The sequence below is a fragment of the Thermobia domestica genome, chromosome 2 (assembly GCF_964235325.1).
Source record: "Thermobia domestica chromosome 2, izTheDome1.hap1.1, whole genome shotgun sequence".
NCBI classification, from domain to species: Eukaryota; Metazoa; Arthropoda; class Insecta; order Zygentoma; family Lepismatidae; genus Thermobia; species Thermobia domestica.
In genome coordinates, this window is record NC_137455.1 from 80,013,421 (window position 1) to 80,032,455 (window position 19,035).

The window sequence follows — 19,035 nt, forward strand, 5'->3', positions numbered from 1 at the left end:
GACTCTCGTCTGGTCCCCAGGCCGCACACAGGCAAGCAGAAAGACAGGCACGCACACACACAGACAAACGAACTCTTCCTTTAACTTATATTAGATATGATATACAGGCGAGGATCCAAAGGGAGTGTTAAAGGGGTTATACCTCCCCTTGACGCTCAGCTATACACTGTATAAAATGGGCTTCAATCCTACTTCTTTCTTTACACTGGATAAAATGTCAAACTATGGTTTAGCCCCTCCCTCGATCATATCCTGGATCCGCTGGGATATATATATATATATATATATATATATATATATATATATATATATATATATATATATATATGTGTTGAGAGAGGGAGACAGAGATGACTATACACATCAGCAGTGGATTTTGTTTCGGGAGAGGCTTGAGAACGAGTAAGAAATATTTGTGTTGTGCGTGCAATGCGAAAAAATGATCATAAATTTATTTCGGGAGGGGCTTCAGTCCGATAGTCATTCCCTAAATACGCCACTGAACATTAGTCAACTGTTCCCATATTACCTAATACAGCAAGGAAAGAAATTTTGAGTAAAGGTCAATCTTAATAGTTGTCTATATCAATATTCGAGACGAGACCGAGACTTTCGAGACTGACCTAAGTCTCGTCTCGGTCTCGTCTCGATTTATAGAGCTCCGTCTCGGTCTCGGTCTCGTCTCGGTAGATAAAAGGCCGTCTCGGTCTCGGTCTCGTCTCGGTATATAAAAGGCCGTCTCGGTCTCGGTCTCGTCTCGGTAATTCGAGACGATACCGAGACGAGACCGAGACTAGTCTCGGTCTCGGTACCATCCCTAGTATGAAGATAATTCAGTAAAATAAGTAATATTTTGACACTGTAATTTGAAAGTCTGATAAAATAATGGAAACACGTTTCAGTAAACAACAGAGTAAACTAAAAATTTAGAAAAAAAAAAACTTTGAGATCCATTTTTCTTAACTTTTATTCGATTTAATAATTATAGCATGATGAATGTTAATGTGATGGGTAACAACCACAAATACAGCGAGTATATTGATAGATAAGTAATTCATGTATCAAGTAGAACGAAACATCTTTGTTTCTTTACTTAGTTCGTTTCTTTATTCAGTTGTTTTGGAATCAGATATATACGGAACAATACAGTTTTGTTGAGACTGAACATAAAACTGCTTGACCCATCCAGAAAATAAAAGGGATAGAACCTTTTTGTACTTATAACAGAAAAATGGCAACTTTTCAAAGATCTGTACTCATATTACCGGTGACCTGTTACGCCACCACTACCACCACCACCATGGAAGCAAAATTATTCGAAATTGGGCCAGATCGTTTGGTCGTCATTTGATCGCCCACAATTAGCGTTTGATCGTCACGCGTCGTGACGTAATACTCATAATTTTGTGAGGGGGCTAACAAGTTAATATTCTGGCCCCTATAGAAGCAAAATTGATCGAAATTGGACCTGATCGTTTGGTAGTTATTTGATCGGCAACAATTAGTGTTTGATCGCCACGCGTAGTGACGTAATACTCATAATTTGTAGAGAGTTAACAACTTAACCTATTAGCCCCCGCCCCCTGTAAGGGTAATTGAACAGAATTCAGCCAGATTGTCAGATCTTGGTTTGATCGCATTCAGCTGCCAACAGTCTTCATTTAAACATAACGCAATATGACGTAATAAGCATAATTTTGTACGGGATTAACAAGTAAACCTGTAAGCCTCCATAGAATAAAAATTAATTGGAATTGAGCTAGGTCCTTTGATCGTCAACTGCCACCGTCAGATCGCTACATGTAGTGACGTAATACTCATAATTTGTAGAAAGTTAACAATTTAACCCAATAGTCTTTCACGTAAGTGTAATTGATAGAAATTAAGCTGTATCATTTGATCGGCGTTTGGTCTCAGTAACTATCGTTTGATTGCCAGGTGTAGTACTTAAACGCATAATTTGTAAGGACGTAACAAGCTAACTTGTTCGGACCCATGGAAACAAAATCGATAAAAATTTCGCAAGATCATCTGATCATTGTTTGGTCGCGATTGATAGCCTACAGTCAGCGTTTGATCACCAAGCGTAGTGACGTAATACACATATTTTGTAGAAGGAGTTAACAAGTTAACCTGTTCACCTCCATGAAATGAAAATTGATAGGAATTGGACCAGATCGTTTGAACGTTGTTTTATCACTTTCATTGGCAACAGTCAGTGTTTGATCGTCACGCATAAAGACTTAATACGTATAATTTAATTTTAGGCTAACATGTTAATCATGTTAACACCACTCATACGCAAAATTCATCAAAATTAGGCCGGTTTGTTTGAAAGTCATTTGATCCTGTTAGATTGCCATCATATAACTATTTGATAGCTACGAGTAGTCACATAATACGCATAATATTGTAAGGAAGCAAAATTGTTCGGAATTTGCCAGATCATTTGATCGTCGTTTGTTCACAACGCATAATGACGTAATATAAATATTTCGTGGGGAGTTAATAAGTTAACTTGTTCAGCACTATGGAAGCAAAATTGATGGAAATTGGGCCTGATCGTTTGATCATGATTAATCTCCGACAATCAGAGTTTGCATATGCATTTTTTAAAAAGAAAATTATGAGTATTACGTTACTATGCGTGGGGAACAAACGCAATTTGTTGGCGATCAAACGCAATCAAACGACGAACAAACGGTCTAAGACAGTTTTGATCAATTTTGCTTCCATGAAGGGATTAGCAAATTAACTTGTTAGGCTCCCCTACAAAATTATGCGTATGAGGTCACTATGCATGGCGATCAAATGCTAATTGTTTGCGAAGAGATTCGATCAAATGATATGGCCCAATTCCGATTAATTTTGCTTCTATGGGGAGCGTATAACAAGTCGCGGAGCCTATGTAGGTATTTATAGGATATAAAAAGTTTATAACGGGTTTAGTATTTTTCAGAGTTTACGTTCACTGGCTTTAAAAAAATGCTTAATGGATACTCGAGTAACTGCGAAAGAAAAAAATACCTAAATATCTCTGGTGCATGGTCAAGAAAGGTTAATATATATTATATTTATGGAGAAAATGGAAAATCATTATTCAGACTATTATATTATTTTACAATATAGGTAAAAAAAGCAAATTTACAAGAAAGTCCCCATCTAGAGCACATTAAAACACTAAAACAGAATTTTAGAAAGAGAAAACAATACATTTTATATTTCTATTTTTAACAACAAACAGAACACGTGCGACATATAAACATTTTAAAAAGAGAGAGAAATACTACATCATATTATTTTCTTTTAATTTGGTAAGCAAGAACAAAATAATCTTTCTTTCAACAGTTAAGAAAAGTCCGAATAAACAAAGACAATAATTCAAACAAAACAAGATTTTCAATCATTGCACGACGAAACAGCAAATACCTGGGATTATCAGAAATATAATAGAGAGACAAAAACAACTCTGAACAGACAGTCAAACTGTAAATTACAAGATCTAAAGAAAGTCGTGCAAGATGAGGTATGCGGGAAAACATGGAAAGTAAATGGCATCTAAATATATTAGCATATCTGTGCTCCAAACGATCATGGTTTAACTTCTAATAATTGTACAGATTATCTTTCAACACTGTTCATAATTTATTACGCTTGCAATAATCATTATTTGAAGCAGTAACTGAATCTGTCATATTGTCTGTTGAAGTTATTTTATACGTAATATTGATACTTGTTCTGCAGTAAGGCTAAACTCTTGTAAACACTAAACACAGAGATTAAATACAATTGTCATTTCTTTTAGTGTGGCATCGGTAAAATACCGTAACACTGTGACTATTTAATTGCAATAATTAATCTTAAATATACAAGTAAATATTGTAATTTATGGCAATTTAAGTCCCAAATTACCCATTTACATTTTTAGCAAATCATTATCCATTACTTATACAAATTAGTTATTAATATTGACTTTATTATAAGCATAACTTTACATATTTTAACCTATCTATTGAAATATTGAGGCCCAAGAGGAACGGGAATGGGGAATGGGGAATGGCGGAAACTACATAATGAGGAATTACATAATTTATACGGTCTATCCAATTGTCAAGGTCATCAAATCTAGGAGGCTTAGGTGGGCAAGTCATGTAGCCAGAATGGAAGAAAGTAGGGACGTTTTCAGTCTTAACAGGAAGACCAATCGGAAAATGACCATTAGGAAGATCTGGGCACAGATGGAAGGGTAATATTAAGATGGGTCTCGCAGAAATAGGAATACAAAGTAGAAACTGGATCCAGTTGGCTAAGGATAGTAGCCAGTGGAGAGCTTTTGTGAATACGGCATTAGTTCCATAGGGTTCCATAGGCCATTGAGTGAGTGAGTTAGTTACATTTTTTCTTTCTACACAACACAGACATAAGCCAATAATATCAAACGAATAATTGTGTTTTCCCTAAACTAAAAACGGCCAAAATGTGTGCCCCTTTGATCATATATTTTAGAGAGATTTAACCGTATTCTTGAGAACAGGAAAATGATTGTCAGTAAACTGAAAAATTATAAGATTCTTCCCTAATACTACTGTAGTTCGACATCATATAAATCACATTACATGATAGAAAAAGAAGAAGAATATGGAATTAAATTCCTTTATTTATTTGTATATAAGGAAAGGTCATGATAAAGCTTACTACATATAAGACCTTAACTAAATATGCATAAATATAAACAACTACTGTATACTTTGCATAGATATGTAAATGTTTTACATATACGCATAAGAATGATGAATAATGCAATAAGCCCACATCAGCTTATATCTTGTACTTTTCAACAACATTGCGTTCTTCTATGCCAAAGTTCTTTCTAAAACAAGTTCCGAGAAAATAAACTTTCACCAACTGAAATTACATACGACGTCAGTGAAGACGTAATATTCAAACAACTCAGGAAAGGAGTACTTCCGAGTAGCTTAAAGAGATCATTAATTAGACTTTACTTTCCAATTATGACTTTCTTTTAGGATGATTTGGATGAATATCACTTTGAAGTGACTCGCTGCTGAGTTTCACATGTATTTTCTTTTTCTTTCTGTCTATGAAAACTCGAGATATTACTTTAAACAGTAAAATAACACACGTAAGAGAGAGTGAAAAAACACGTGCACACAGTTTTCAGCAGCGTTATTTGAGATTTGGCTTCTAAGAGCAAGATTCTAGACCGATATGAGAGTTTCAAGTTTTTCTTATTACTATATTATTATACAACTGATTTAAATATTATATATATATATATATATATATATATATATATATATATATATATATATATATATATATATATATATATATATAAAGGGACTATTGCCTTCTGCTCTCCCACAATTACGCTTTGGTTGTTTTATAACAATTAGCACTTACCATTTTCAAGTTTATGATAAAGAAACCGGTGTTGCTCTGGTAAACAATAAGAGATTGTAGCTTTTTTTTTTTTTACACTAAAGTTTATACTTCCATCCAGTTTAAAAGCTCAATTTTCGGAAACGCTAGGACACGTATCCAATTATTTTTAATGCGAGATTTATATACCGAATTTATCTTTCTCACTTGAGGGATCTGAAAGATACTCTATTTCTGGGATACATTTTGAATCCCTCTCCCTTAGGATGGCATTAAAAATTCTAAAAAGCTTCGGTCCAGATCGAGATAGCTACTTACTACTGTACATTCCGAAATTCGTATCAAACAGTTCAACGTGTGAATCTGTATAACTGTATACGAAAAAAAAAACTTTATATATATATATATATTTGGTATCAGTAGCGTAGCGTGGTATTCCGAAATGGGGATGCCAAAGTTAGTCACTTGTGCTATACAATACTACTAAAATCAGCAATATATAGCTATACCGATGGGAAATATAGGGTTATTAAAAATATTTAGGGGGGAGGCCCCTAATTGGTGGCCTAGTGGGGTATACAGAAGCAAATGCGTGGATTACGTTAGAAGCCAATAAGCAATTGCCTCAGCTCCTTCTTACCACTACCGTGTGACAAGAAAACTTGGCCCCGCTGTTGAATGAACATTGTTTCCAGTATAGTTCCTTTTATTTCTTTCTCGTGGGCAGCGTCTTTCTCCGCATACCATACTTCAATCTCGTTCTTTAAAAAGTCGCCCCTAGAAATTTGTCATCTTGAGTCCGGAATTTAGACGCCCATTCGTGAATATGGACCAGAGTGTATACGTATATCATTTGAAGATGCAAATAGAAAGCACTTAAACCAACTCTGGGGACCTGTTTCTGTGTATGTATTTTGTTGTCAGATATCCAGATACTGAAGGCAGGGGCGCAAATCTGTCTTCAGCATTCGGGGAACCGTTCCCATTTTTTTTTAAAGCGATGTTAAATATATTTATGAAGTTGAAAAACAATGCTGTGGTGGATCAGAGGAGCAGAGTTATCTTCAACATCGGGAGGAGGGCATATTTGAGGCTTATTCCGGGAGGAAGGGAGATGAGATTCATATTACGGTAGATGAATCTGATTTCTGAGGTGAATCTGTTGTATTTTATATACCAGGCGATGTAGATGAAATTGTGATACGTATCAGTACCCTGAACACATTCTGAAATCTGAATACATGCATATTTATCATTGATATGTTTCTATTTACGCATCCACAATGATCCACATTAAAATTTTAGGACACTTGTTTTGTAGTAATATAAATAATGACTTCCCCAAAACTATGAAAGAAAATCAACTATGTATGGCGCAACAATACTCTTATTTGAGCAAAATTATGATGATCACAATAGCATTATAGGAATCGTTACAGGAATTAAACAAGTAGCTGCAAATAGACTAACAATAATTAATGACAATGAAATATTAAAGAATACGATTCTTTTTTAAAAATAAAACAAGTCAAGGGACATCAATTTCATCTTGCTTTCCCTTGTGGCAGTTGGATACAAATCATCACAATTTCAAATAGGATAGTTGGGGGGAGTCCCCCTGTTCCAAGATTGGAGGGGATATGTCCTCCTCATTTCCCCGGGATATGTGCCAGTGACTGAAGGTCCCAAACAATCCTTACGAGGGGCTAAAAGTACTGGCTTTCTTGGTCTACCAGATCGGTGACCGTGATTCTACAGAATGCTTTACATTTATGCTTGTGTGTGTGAGCTTCCTCAAAGAGTTTCTGGCCACGCCACTGGAATACTACGTATTTATGATGAAGATTAATAGTTTGCCTTTAATTACGATTACAATTACGATGCATTTAATTACGATTAAAGCATAACTATTTTTATACTATTATTTACATAGCCGGATAGCCGGCATGCTTCAAATAGGCATTGAATTAACCATTTTTGTTTTGTTCTATCTCCTTGATGTTAGCGCTCGTACGTTCTGTACAGAAACTATAACTTAGTTCAAGATATATAAAGTTGGTAATACTTGAATACGCCAGCGTAAATCTAAAGCAAAATGTAGAGTTGCAAGGGATAAAGAGAGTAGTAGCTGGGCATGCGCATTCGACAGAAAGCAGACGAAAACCACGTTGCTTGCAGTAGGCCCGGATGCCCAAGGAACATAGCATACGACAAGAGGAAAGACAGAAAATGTGCATCTGAGTGACGCGCATGCGTAGGTTCCACTTGTCAAAGTAAGGCGAGAGAAGACAACCAGAAGATTGCAGTGGAAATAATTGTGATAATTACAAGCAAACAGTTTATATACAATGAAATACGTATTTTTATTATTAACAGGAGATGCCGGGCATACCGGCGTTCCCTTACGCTACGCCGCTGTTTGGTATGAACAATCAGAATTTAAGCTTACCTGTATATGGAGAATAAATTTTTAAAAATTTGGAACCAACAGGGGTATTCTTTACTGATTTCTCAGAAGACGCTTGGATGGGAAAAAAGGATTTGTGCAGTAAGTTTTACTGTTAAACGATATCATTTTCACGGATTTTGCAATCAATTCTGAAATCTGTGATACATGACGTAAAAACCTGGAATCTGAAAGTGCAACACTGCTCTGGATCACACAGGATAAGAAAATTCAAATAAATAAATAAATAAATAAATAAAGCTCGCAAAAATGCGTTACAAATGGGGCAAACAAGTGAATCTCGTCTTGTATTAATGTAATATGATATTCATCAGTTCCTACGTTGCCGGAACGGGTGACGGTTCTGTAACCCATCTCTCTTGGAAGTGGTAAAATGTGGTGAAAAATGGTTTATAGTGTAAGGATCAATCTTGCATGATACATGTAGTCAACTCACCGGATTCAAATTCAAGTTCTGGTCATGGTTTTGGCTCCACTTTAGTAGGAGGTGTACCTGGGGTTGCCATTCGTCCCGGAAAATCCGGAACCGTCACGGAATCGAGGTCTACGTCCCGGCGTCGCGAAAATATTTCTCGGGACGCTTAAATGTCCCGGATTTCAGAGAAAGAAGAAAGGAAGGAAATATAATTTGCTTTTATCACAGGATTAGGTATATAATTATTCTCTTCAACTTCTGAGTATGACAATTCAAAAGTTGAGAAAAAAAAAAAAAGAACTTGAATACATAAGACATGGATTTAATTAAGTTCACAATTTAACTACAGTACTTTGACACTGAACGAAGCATTCGTGCAAGTTATTGAGTTGTTAGTTTGTTAACATAAATAAAGTAAAAATTCAACGAAAGAAGCTCTTTGAAGATTAAAAAATGATACAATACGAACAGACAAAACGTGTGAAAGGAAACATAATAGCCTGAATGAGCAAAAACAGACTCTGAAAGCCACGAAACATACGGTAACAGATCCTGATAAATTAAAAAAAAAAAAGCTTATTGGGGGGGGGGGGGGGCTAAATCATCTGCTTACGTTTGCTTAACTAGGGAGGAGAACTTTACTAAAATGACTAAAAATGTGATTACGTAATACTTGAACAACTCTATCTAATGGAAGAAAGTAAATTAATATATAACACTTGTTTTCATTTTAAGCATTTCAAAGATACTCGTAATTTAGTAGCGATTTTCATTTTTGAAATATGGCAACCTTAAGTGTACCTAAATAACCTCGGTGTTGCATAAGACCATAAAATCCTGCATGTCTCTCATTCATTCAATTTCTTGTAGCCACCCTGTAGAATACAACTGATTTGAAAAATTTTTGAGTTGGACTAAAATTTACTGTTGTGACATTTTGCCACTTTCCACTAAGCACACTTATATCAATATTTAGTAAACTAATCAAAAAATAATGCAATATTTTATATACACTAAATAGAAAATTAGCAGAGAGGCTGATTAGAAGAAGAATGCTGCAAACTTTAGTAATTATACGAATGCAAAAAAAAAAAAAAAATCTAATTACAAATTTAATGTGGTACAAAGATTATTTTAAACCACTAATCTATTCTCAAAATAGAAATCTTTCTTATTGTGAGTGAATATTTCAAAAAGAAACTTAATTACGCCTTTAATCTTAAGAATGATCTATTAATTCCATTTGCATACTTTCCAACGGTTGCCAACGATTCATTTTTTCTCTTATTTACAACCATATACGCTATACATTAACAAAAGTTTATGTTGGTGTCTACGAGTAATTTTCTCACTTTACGAGCCAGCTTAACTCATTAAGTCGCGAAGTTGGGGACTTCAAGGACGCAATGAGAGAAACTTCCAAAGTGGATCTTCTAAGTATGTGAGGATACGTTCTTTTGTTGTTCTCAACGAGGAATTACTTTATTTGGTCTAATTTCAATTTAGATTACTTACTAAAACTTTCTGGAATTTATGCTAATGATAAACCTACTTACTTCTTTTAGCTGCTACAAGTTGAATCAAACATTTTAAAAGTATGATTCGTAATCATGATCGGTATTACCTTTTTTCATATCATTCACCTGATATCTCCCGTATAATCACGGGCAGAAATTTATTGGGATCTAACATTGAATTTTCATATGTGATTTAAAAAAAAAAATATTTTTCATGATTGAACAAGAAATTGACAATACAGTAGCACTATTTGTAGGTAAGTAATACTCAAAATTTACTGTGTAGCACAGGGAAAATTAACGAAAATTGCAAGAATAAGGGAATTCTGGAAGTATGAAACCACGACTATATTGAAAAGCAAGTCTATACGTTACTACTATTTTGAAACAATCATAAAAATACCTGTATATCTTGATTTCTTGTCTTATGAAAAGTGCTCATAACTTTGAACAATCGATCACCACAACTATCACATACTTTTGCGGACATAGGGAGCCTAGAGTTTTATTGAATTTCTGGGAATTCTTGTAGTTATAATTTTAAAAAAAATAATCAATAAGTGTCTATAATTTTTAGATACGGTAAGCACTACCTTTTTTAGGCTTAAGGAAACAAAAAGTACGTACACTTAATTCCTACACACTTTCCCTAATACGATACCTGTTATGCTGAACTCCGTTCAATCAATTTTGAAAAATTTGAGAGGAGAAAAAAAATCAAAACTTTAACGGGCAAAATACTATTTCAGACAACAATGACATGAATAAACGTGTTATAAGAGCATGAATTATGTATGCATATAAAACAGCATGTAGTTTTTTGCTTTCCTCCCAAATTTATCAAAGTGGATTACAGAAGTTTAACACAAAAGACATCATTACATGTTTTTAATTGTCATAGAGTGAAAAAAGTGGATAAATAAGAGACACCCAGGTTCTTTTTTTTTTCAGAAGGGAACAAAAGACCGATTCAAAGGGTTGCAAAAGACCGATACACAAGCACAGTCTGGAATACACATACACTATGCACATGCGCACATAATAATTTTTACCCGACTTACAAACAAAACAAGAGATTCTCAATTTGATCTATATGAATGTTCGAGATTATATCGAGAACCGTTGGTCATATTTCGATGCGGTTTGTACTAATCGAATAAGGTATTTCGAAGGAAGGTTCTTGCGTATAAAATACCTGAAAAATTTAAATAGTTAATAATTCCTATAGCGCTTAATGAGAAACTTATCCTGCATTATGCAGCAACCAGATAACCAACAAAATAAATTGTATTGCATATAACCAAGGGGTTAGGAACATTTTTAAAAAAAGAAAACAGAATTCTTTAAATGGTTTAATATTGTTTGGTGATGGATTTTTAGATTATTGGCGATGCCATGATTGCTTACATGCCGATCTTGTTCGACTTCTACCAGAATATCATGTCTTATTCTGTGATTGATCGTCCACTGCGAGAAGCATCTTAGACATCAAAAGCAGAAAAATTCAACAAATATAAAAGAAAAATAACATGTCAAAAACACTAAAGGGTAGAAAATAAAAACTTTTTAAAAATATGAACCGACATAAAAAAGCACTAGAAAGCATAATAATAATAATAATAATAATAATAATAATAATAATAATAATAATAATAATAATAATAATAATAATAATAAAGCCCTTAAAAGCACAAAATAATTTAATGCTTTATATATACACTTTTTTTTTAAAGTACAGCTACGCCGAACATATTAATGCCTCACAAAATACAACTGAAAGAATTTTATGTTAGGTATTAATTTGATCTGGTTGGCACGACCTTAAAAAAATATAGATAAAAATAATAAATTATGTTCCTCCTTTCCAGTGTTTAATATCATTATTTTCTGTTTTTTGTTTTGCACTTTTATTATTGTCTGCTTTTTAATGCTTTCTTGTAGTCTATTCGTATTTTTCGAAGTTTTTTTTTATCAGATCCATGCTCGGTTCGTGCTTAAAACTACGATTTTAATATACAGACTACCTGAACCTGCGCTTTCTACACAGCGCAGCATTTCATATGAACATGAATCTCCTTGTCATTTCTTACAATATCTGTGTATGTTCCTTTATAGACACGAGTGAAAGACGTCTTGATAAAGATCGGCAATAGGTAATATAAAGGGAAGATTTTTTTCGTGTATTTTTTCAATATCTCGCACCGTTTGCAAGATTGAGCCTACTTCCGGTTGGAGTTTTTAATTCATGTATGATCTGCGGTTTCTTTCTTCCTGCTTGCAGTATGTAATAAGCAAATACATTACATAATACACAATTATTTATAATGTCACTGATATATGATGTTCATTGAGCAAACCACTTCAAACAATAAAGATTCATTTTAGCCTGGAGAATGGCTATCCTTTGTTTTTCATTATGATTTAGCCATAACACAAACGCCTAAGAGATATGCAGCCCCTGTATACGATTATGTTGTGTTGGAATGTATAACTCATGGGATATAATGCTTAACTATTTCAAATTTCAACACTTCCAGTGTACCCTTAAACAATGTAATAAAGTAATAACGGCCACGTTTTCTAAATATTCAATTAGAACTGGACAATCTACACAAATTTGGAATCGACCAGCGAAAACGGCACGTTTCTAACGCTTGCGGCTTTCGAGATCTCATTGCCGAAAGGATTGGAGACAGACATATAAACCGAGAATTTTAATACATAGATTAGGTGAACCTGCGCTCTCTACACAGGGCATCATTTACATATGAGCATGAATATCCTTGTTATTCCTCACGTCTGCACATGTCTCTTTACAGACACAAGTGAAAGACGTCTTGATAACAATTTTCAAGAGATACCATAAAGGGGAGATTTTGTCGATTACTTTTTCAATATCTCGCACCGTTTGCAAGATTTGAGCCTACTTCCGGTTGGAGTTTTTAATTCATGTATGATCAATGTTTTCTTTCTTCTTACATGCAGTATGTAATAAGTAAATACATTACACACACAATTAATTATAATGTCAGTGATATATGGTGTTCATTGAGCAAAACACTCTAAACAATAAAGAGTCAACTTACTGTTAGAGTAAAGAAATGGCTATCCTTCGTTTTTCATTATTATTTGGCCATGAAACAAACGCCTGAGAGGTAAGTAAACCCTGTATATAATTATTTGGTGTTGGAATGTATAATATGTAGGATATGATGCTTTAGTTTTTTTTAAATGTCAACACTTCCAGTGTACCCGTAAAAATGTAATAAAGAAATAATGGCCATGTTTTTAAATGTTCAATTAGAACTGGACAATCTACACAAAATTTGCAATTGATCAGTGAAAACGTCATCTTTCTAGAGCCTGTAGTTTCCGAGACCTCATTGTCGAAAGGATAAGCCACAAACATATAAACGCCCACAAACGTATAGTTTAAAAGAACTCCAAAGATGGCAGCACAATTCATTTGCATTCGTTTGGGAAAAGGCTTATTAAACTACAAAAGCTTTGAACAATAATAAAAAATAAACTTTATATGTAAAAAGATGTACTTAAATAATTTATTTAAAGTACACATAGTTTAAAATATTTGTTTCTGTTAAACGTGAAATCACAAATAACCGTACATCAAAGCTTTGAAATCCAAGTTTATAGGTTGGAGCTCAGGCGATTTTGTTCCCTAACAGAGGGCGTAACCCTCTAAAAGGGCTAGTCATTATGACTAGCTATGAACGAACGAACGAAAAAAAAACGCGATTTTGTTGCTGTTGTAGTATTTTAATAGATAGATCCTGCGTCGCTCTGGTATAGTCAGCCACATAAGAATTAGCACCTTTGTCTGCTATAACTCCATTGGGTCGGGTTGTGTACCATAAACGCCTCGCCATATGAATCGCAACTTACATTTAACATTTCAACCAGGTAACGACAGTTGATAAACCAGTGGAACACCAAATCAGACTTTTCCTCTGCACTTGATGTCCGAAAAAATCTTTGTGATTAACAATAACCTCTATTCATTGACGTGTGTTTTCCTGTAAGTGTCACATTAAAGACATTATAATTCGTCGTGTGTATAATGTACTATTTTACTACATATGGCATATAGCAAGAAAGAAAAAGTACTGATTATACATGAGTTAGAAAATAGTTGAAATTTACTGAAAATATCAAATTTGGAACAATTGAAGGAAATACGTTTGTCTCTATTCATGATCCTACTTCAATTCCCCGTCACTCCAACATCCCTTTCCCCCTTCACAGGAGAATATCTTCCTTATCACACCAAAGTAAGAATTGAAATATAACTTGAAGTATGTTTAAAAAGTGCAGCCCTGGCGGGATTTGAAACCAGGACTTCTGCGTGTAAATCCGAAGTCCTATTTAGCTGAAAATCTTCTGATCCAAGATATTTTCTAATTGAGTTTTCTTTCGTAAAGGTGCACATCTACAGAAGATTCAGTACACTTATCTCTGACTGACTATGGGAGACAAAAACGACTTACAAATATCTCCGTATTTATCTTCAGTTCTTCCATTACATTGTCGTGTCATTCAAATCGCCCTAGTCGAATATGTTTTATGTAATAAACTAATAAATAAGAAGCTACACGTTGTTACAGCTATGAAAGATTGACTAAACACCTAATAGTTTGGTCAAGTATAGTAAGCACATGATTCCATTTTTTGTGGCTTTTGTAGAGCGAAGTTTCTTGCTTTTTAATTCCGTACCCCCACAAAGAATCGAATCTGTAACAACGTGTTAAGTATTTGGCTAGAAGGGACTGATTATATATATATATATATATATATATATATATATATATATATATATGTGTGTGTGTGTGTGTGTGTGTGTTATTAGCAGAGTATGTTGTTTAAAATAATATCCCTATGTACGAAATTTTCTAAACGATTGAATTTACGTTCTCTTTACTCACTTTTTTCCTCAAAGACAATTTAGTTTTTCTATTATTTTGTAAGAAACGGATATACGGATATAACAGTACATAATTATCACTTACTGAACCGTCACATTTTTCGGAGATAACTTTCCTTGTCGCAAATTTTGCCCAGGGGCTAAAATCAAAATGTAAGCAGGCTGCACTAAGACATCACTTTCTAAAGAACGTAGGGCAGTGACCAGCTCCAGGGAGAAGAGGAGGCAAAGCCTTCTTGGAAGATGCCTGGAAGAAGCATTAATTAGATTAAGTTTGTATTTAGAATATTATTTGAGTTCCTTCTAGCCGAATGTTCAGCACGTTGTCACAGGTTCGATTCCTTGTGGTGGCATGGAATTAAGAGGTAATAAACTGCACTCTACAAAAAGCCAGGCCCGGTTTACCAAGTGTCTTCAATTGCTAGAATTGTTACGCGTAAGTTAGGTTGCATCTGTCTAGTCGTTTGTGATACCAGCAAAAGTATTGGATCCGAACTAATGAAGTTAGAGCAGTCAAGGGTGCAAATACTTGATTGACTGTACATCATTATCCATAATATACATCTGGCTACGAGGTGTACCAGGTGCATGTGCATACCCTAATAAAGCTTAGTCAAGAGCAACAAACATTGCTCATTTTCGAATATATTACAGTAAAATCTTCCTTAATAGACATCTCTCAATAGACACGCCTTCAAAATACGGGCACACTTTTTTTGTTTAAGCAGATTCTATTCCCAAGAAATTCTGTACACTGTCATGATTGGATAGTTTTGTATATATTTTCAGTATTTAATAATACTGTTGCATGCTACTGTTACTTTAAGTGCAGTCCGTAAGCGAATTAAGGGGTTATATAGAAACATGCTTTGTACTTTGTTAAGAAAATTATCGCGCAAGCATTTTGCAGTACACGCCCATATGAACGCATCCCCCAGCGACACTTTTGTTTCTTCAGGAACACAGGGGGAATTTCCCCTCATCCTCCCAGTAATTCGAACACTGAGTACAATATTTCGGTATTAGACTATATTTACATAGGCATGACTAATGTGTTTGCTGTATACTATATACAATACCTACACAAGCTGTGAGTAATCTTAAATCGTGTAACCTCTCTGTAACGGACATGTTTCATTTGCGGCACTCATCGGTATCTGTTATAGAGAGATTTTACTGTATTCGATTTTCCAATAGATGTTAAAATGGTTTGATTTTTTCTCCAATTGTCACACATTCTAAAATTTTGTTATCTTTAATTCTTCAGTTCATTGAAATGACATTTCATCTGATTTTTTAATACACTTAAAACATAATACGATGAGCATGGGAGAATGTTATAATGAGAGTGTGGATGAGCTTTAATTGCCTTTGTGAATGTCCATACGAAAAGTTTCCGCTACGCCTATAATCCATCCGGTGAGGGTTCATATGGGTTGGATTCCAAGGTAAGCTGTAGGTCTACGTCTCACACTGTTGCCAACAACGTTAACGATAAAGTCACTAAACATAGTGCAAAAAGTCGCTAGAAACCTTAATTGTAATGGAAATAATGCTAGTTTATTCGCTATACGACATTTCAAAAGTCGCTAGATCCCTAGTTTAACAATGGTAAACGAAAAAAATTTGTCTCTAAAATATATTTTAATTCGTTAGATTTAGCGACAAAATCCCTAAATTGGCAACACTAACGTCTCATAATAGCCTCGGTGCCGAAAGGACGCTGAACGCCAAATCATCCATCTAACCAACCTATGATCCATAAACTGGGGTAACATCTAATTTAAGCACATCATAAATTTCTTAAAATCATACTGTACAAATTCTCATATAGTAACTTAAACTGGAAACTTCTTCCCGTTTTGCTTTATGGGTTAGTGTTAAAATTAAATAAATACTTGATTCAATACGTCGGTATATTATACAGCATAGATTAATTATTTAAAAACAAACAAACAAACAAACAAAAAAAAAAACGTGGCACTACAACCCACGAAAGCTACAGTCATCAGGAAGGCTTATATTTGGGTGATATGTGGTCATCACATTGACTCTAATCGACGCTATTTCCATCTTTTTATATCGAAATTCACTACTTATTAATCCAAGTAGCTTCCCAATTGCCTTATGTTGTACTGAAATAAAAATGCCGTGTTCATAATGGAAATGGCACTGATCACAATTTGAAGGCAGAAGCACTAACCATGCAATACAGAGAGCACTGCTACTACTACTGGGCCGCTGATGCATAGGGTCCTTGGTTCGATCCCAGCTCGCGCTATGTGAACTTTGTGGCGGACAAACACCGTGTGCGTAGATTTCCTCAGGGTTCTCCCGTTTCTTCCCACTATCTTCCTTCCACCATTTTCATTCATTTCTTATCATCACCGTCTCCTTTAGCCTAGCCGGCATAACCGTGGGACGCAAAACTAATTGATTTCACTTTATTTACTTCTACTACTACTACTATAATAATAATAATAATAATAATAATAATAATAATAATAATAATAATAATAATAATAATAATAATAATAATAATAATAACGATAAAGTATTCGTTGTATTTGAATTAGACAAATACTTGTGTCAGCTGCTATGCAGTAATTATAATCAAGCATAAATCAGTAAAAAGAGTGTGTCGAGACGAGTACAACGAGCAATAATAGCATTTTAATTCCTCCCATACTGATCTCGTCCAAAATTCCAGTCTGGTACGCCCGAATGTCCGAAAGAATTGGAGCTGCACTGTCAGCTAGCTAGCTAGCTTCCTCATCACAGCATCCCGACACAGTGACCCATTTCCCCTCGTGACAGCACAGCCTCTCGGAGAATTGCCTCTGACGGTATTTATGCATATCCTGTTTCGGTTACAACGGCTAATTGCACTCAAATGACCTACATTTTCAAAGGGACAATTGTTACGACAGAAAAGTACGTATAAAGAGATAGTTGAACAACTGTCTCCTCGTAAAATCAAGAAGCGTTTGCTTTCTGTTAATCTTCCATTAAATTTAACTGCTTCTTAAGTAAGCAAAATATATATAGATTGTGGCAGAAAACTATGTCAAGGACATGCAGTATTTTCCTCCTAAAATAAAATGACAATGTTTCTTAATACATACACTCAAAACAGAATTCCACTATGAAATACTCTGATGTTTGTGAAAACCAAGAAGGAATACGGGAAATATACCCAAATTCATAGGACTGAACAGTAGGTATGATTTATAATTTTATACGTGGCCAAGCATTGTAACAGGTTCTGTGCGTTAGGTAGTATCGCGAAAGGGAAGTTCACGCAGCACCCAGGTGTGAAGCGTCAATAAGCGAACAGGAAATGCGTAGCTAGGTAAGCGTCACTATGCCTCATCGATGTCGATGTGGACCGCAACGGAACGCAAAAGCTGGAACAAGCAATTGTAAGTGCTATGCCGATTACTGAAAACTGAATCACATACTTGCGGAAAATGCTATACAAAAATTGTATTGCGACTCAAAATTACATTTGTATCGCAAACTGCTACGCAGAAAGCAAAAACTGAAAAAACACTGATGCATATATAGTTGATGCAGCCACGTTAGTGATGCATGTGTAGAATTATTGGACAGAGGAGAACCGTATGCATCAACAATCGGGTAGTGGACTGTACACTGTAACCACACAATAAAATAACACATCTTGTTCACACTTTCTGTGCTGTGATAGAACGTACAACATTTTCGACGTTTTCGCTTGAATTCTTGCGACCAGGTAGCTAGTTTTCTCCAACAACGTTGTAAGATGAAATACAAGTATTATTTACCATTTCATACGTATTGTGTATAGGATAACCCAGGAGAAAACAGTCACTACGAAAAAACCTAACGCACACAATGCCCATCCACCACAAAGTTACATAACCTTAGAAATAACTCAGGGACATTATATTTTCTTCATTTCCATTGTATTTTAAACAAAGAGCACTCACAGATTATGTGAACCACTAAATTGCTTCTGATTATGCAATTGATCTTGATCTTGGAGTTAATAGTGATTAAGTATAGATTGACAGTTAGCGTTCTTAGTTTGCAATTAGGTTCTGTCAGATTTAAAGCAAGGAAACTACTCTGACAGATATTTCAGCTATCTTCTTCGGTTATCAGGCAATGCATACGTGCCATACTTGATCTGGCGATCGTATCTGATCTCATTACTTTTAAGTTTTCTGCAGGCGCGGTGGTCACAATTTTACCAGCAAGAAGATGCCTGCATTACCACCCAAGTATTGTCCTAACTAGCTCCTTTTTTCTT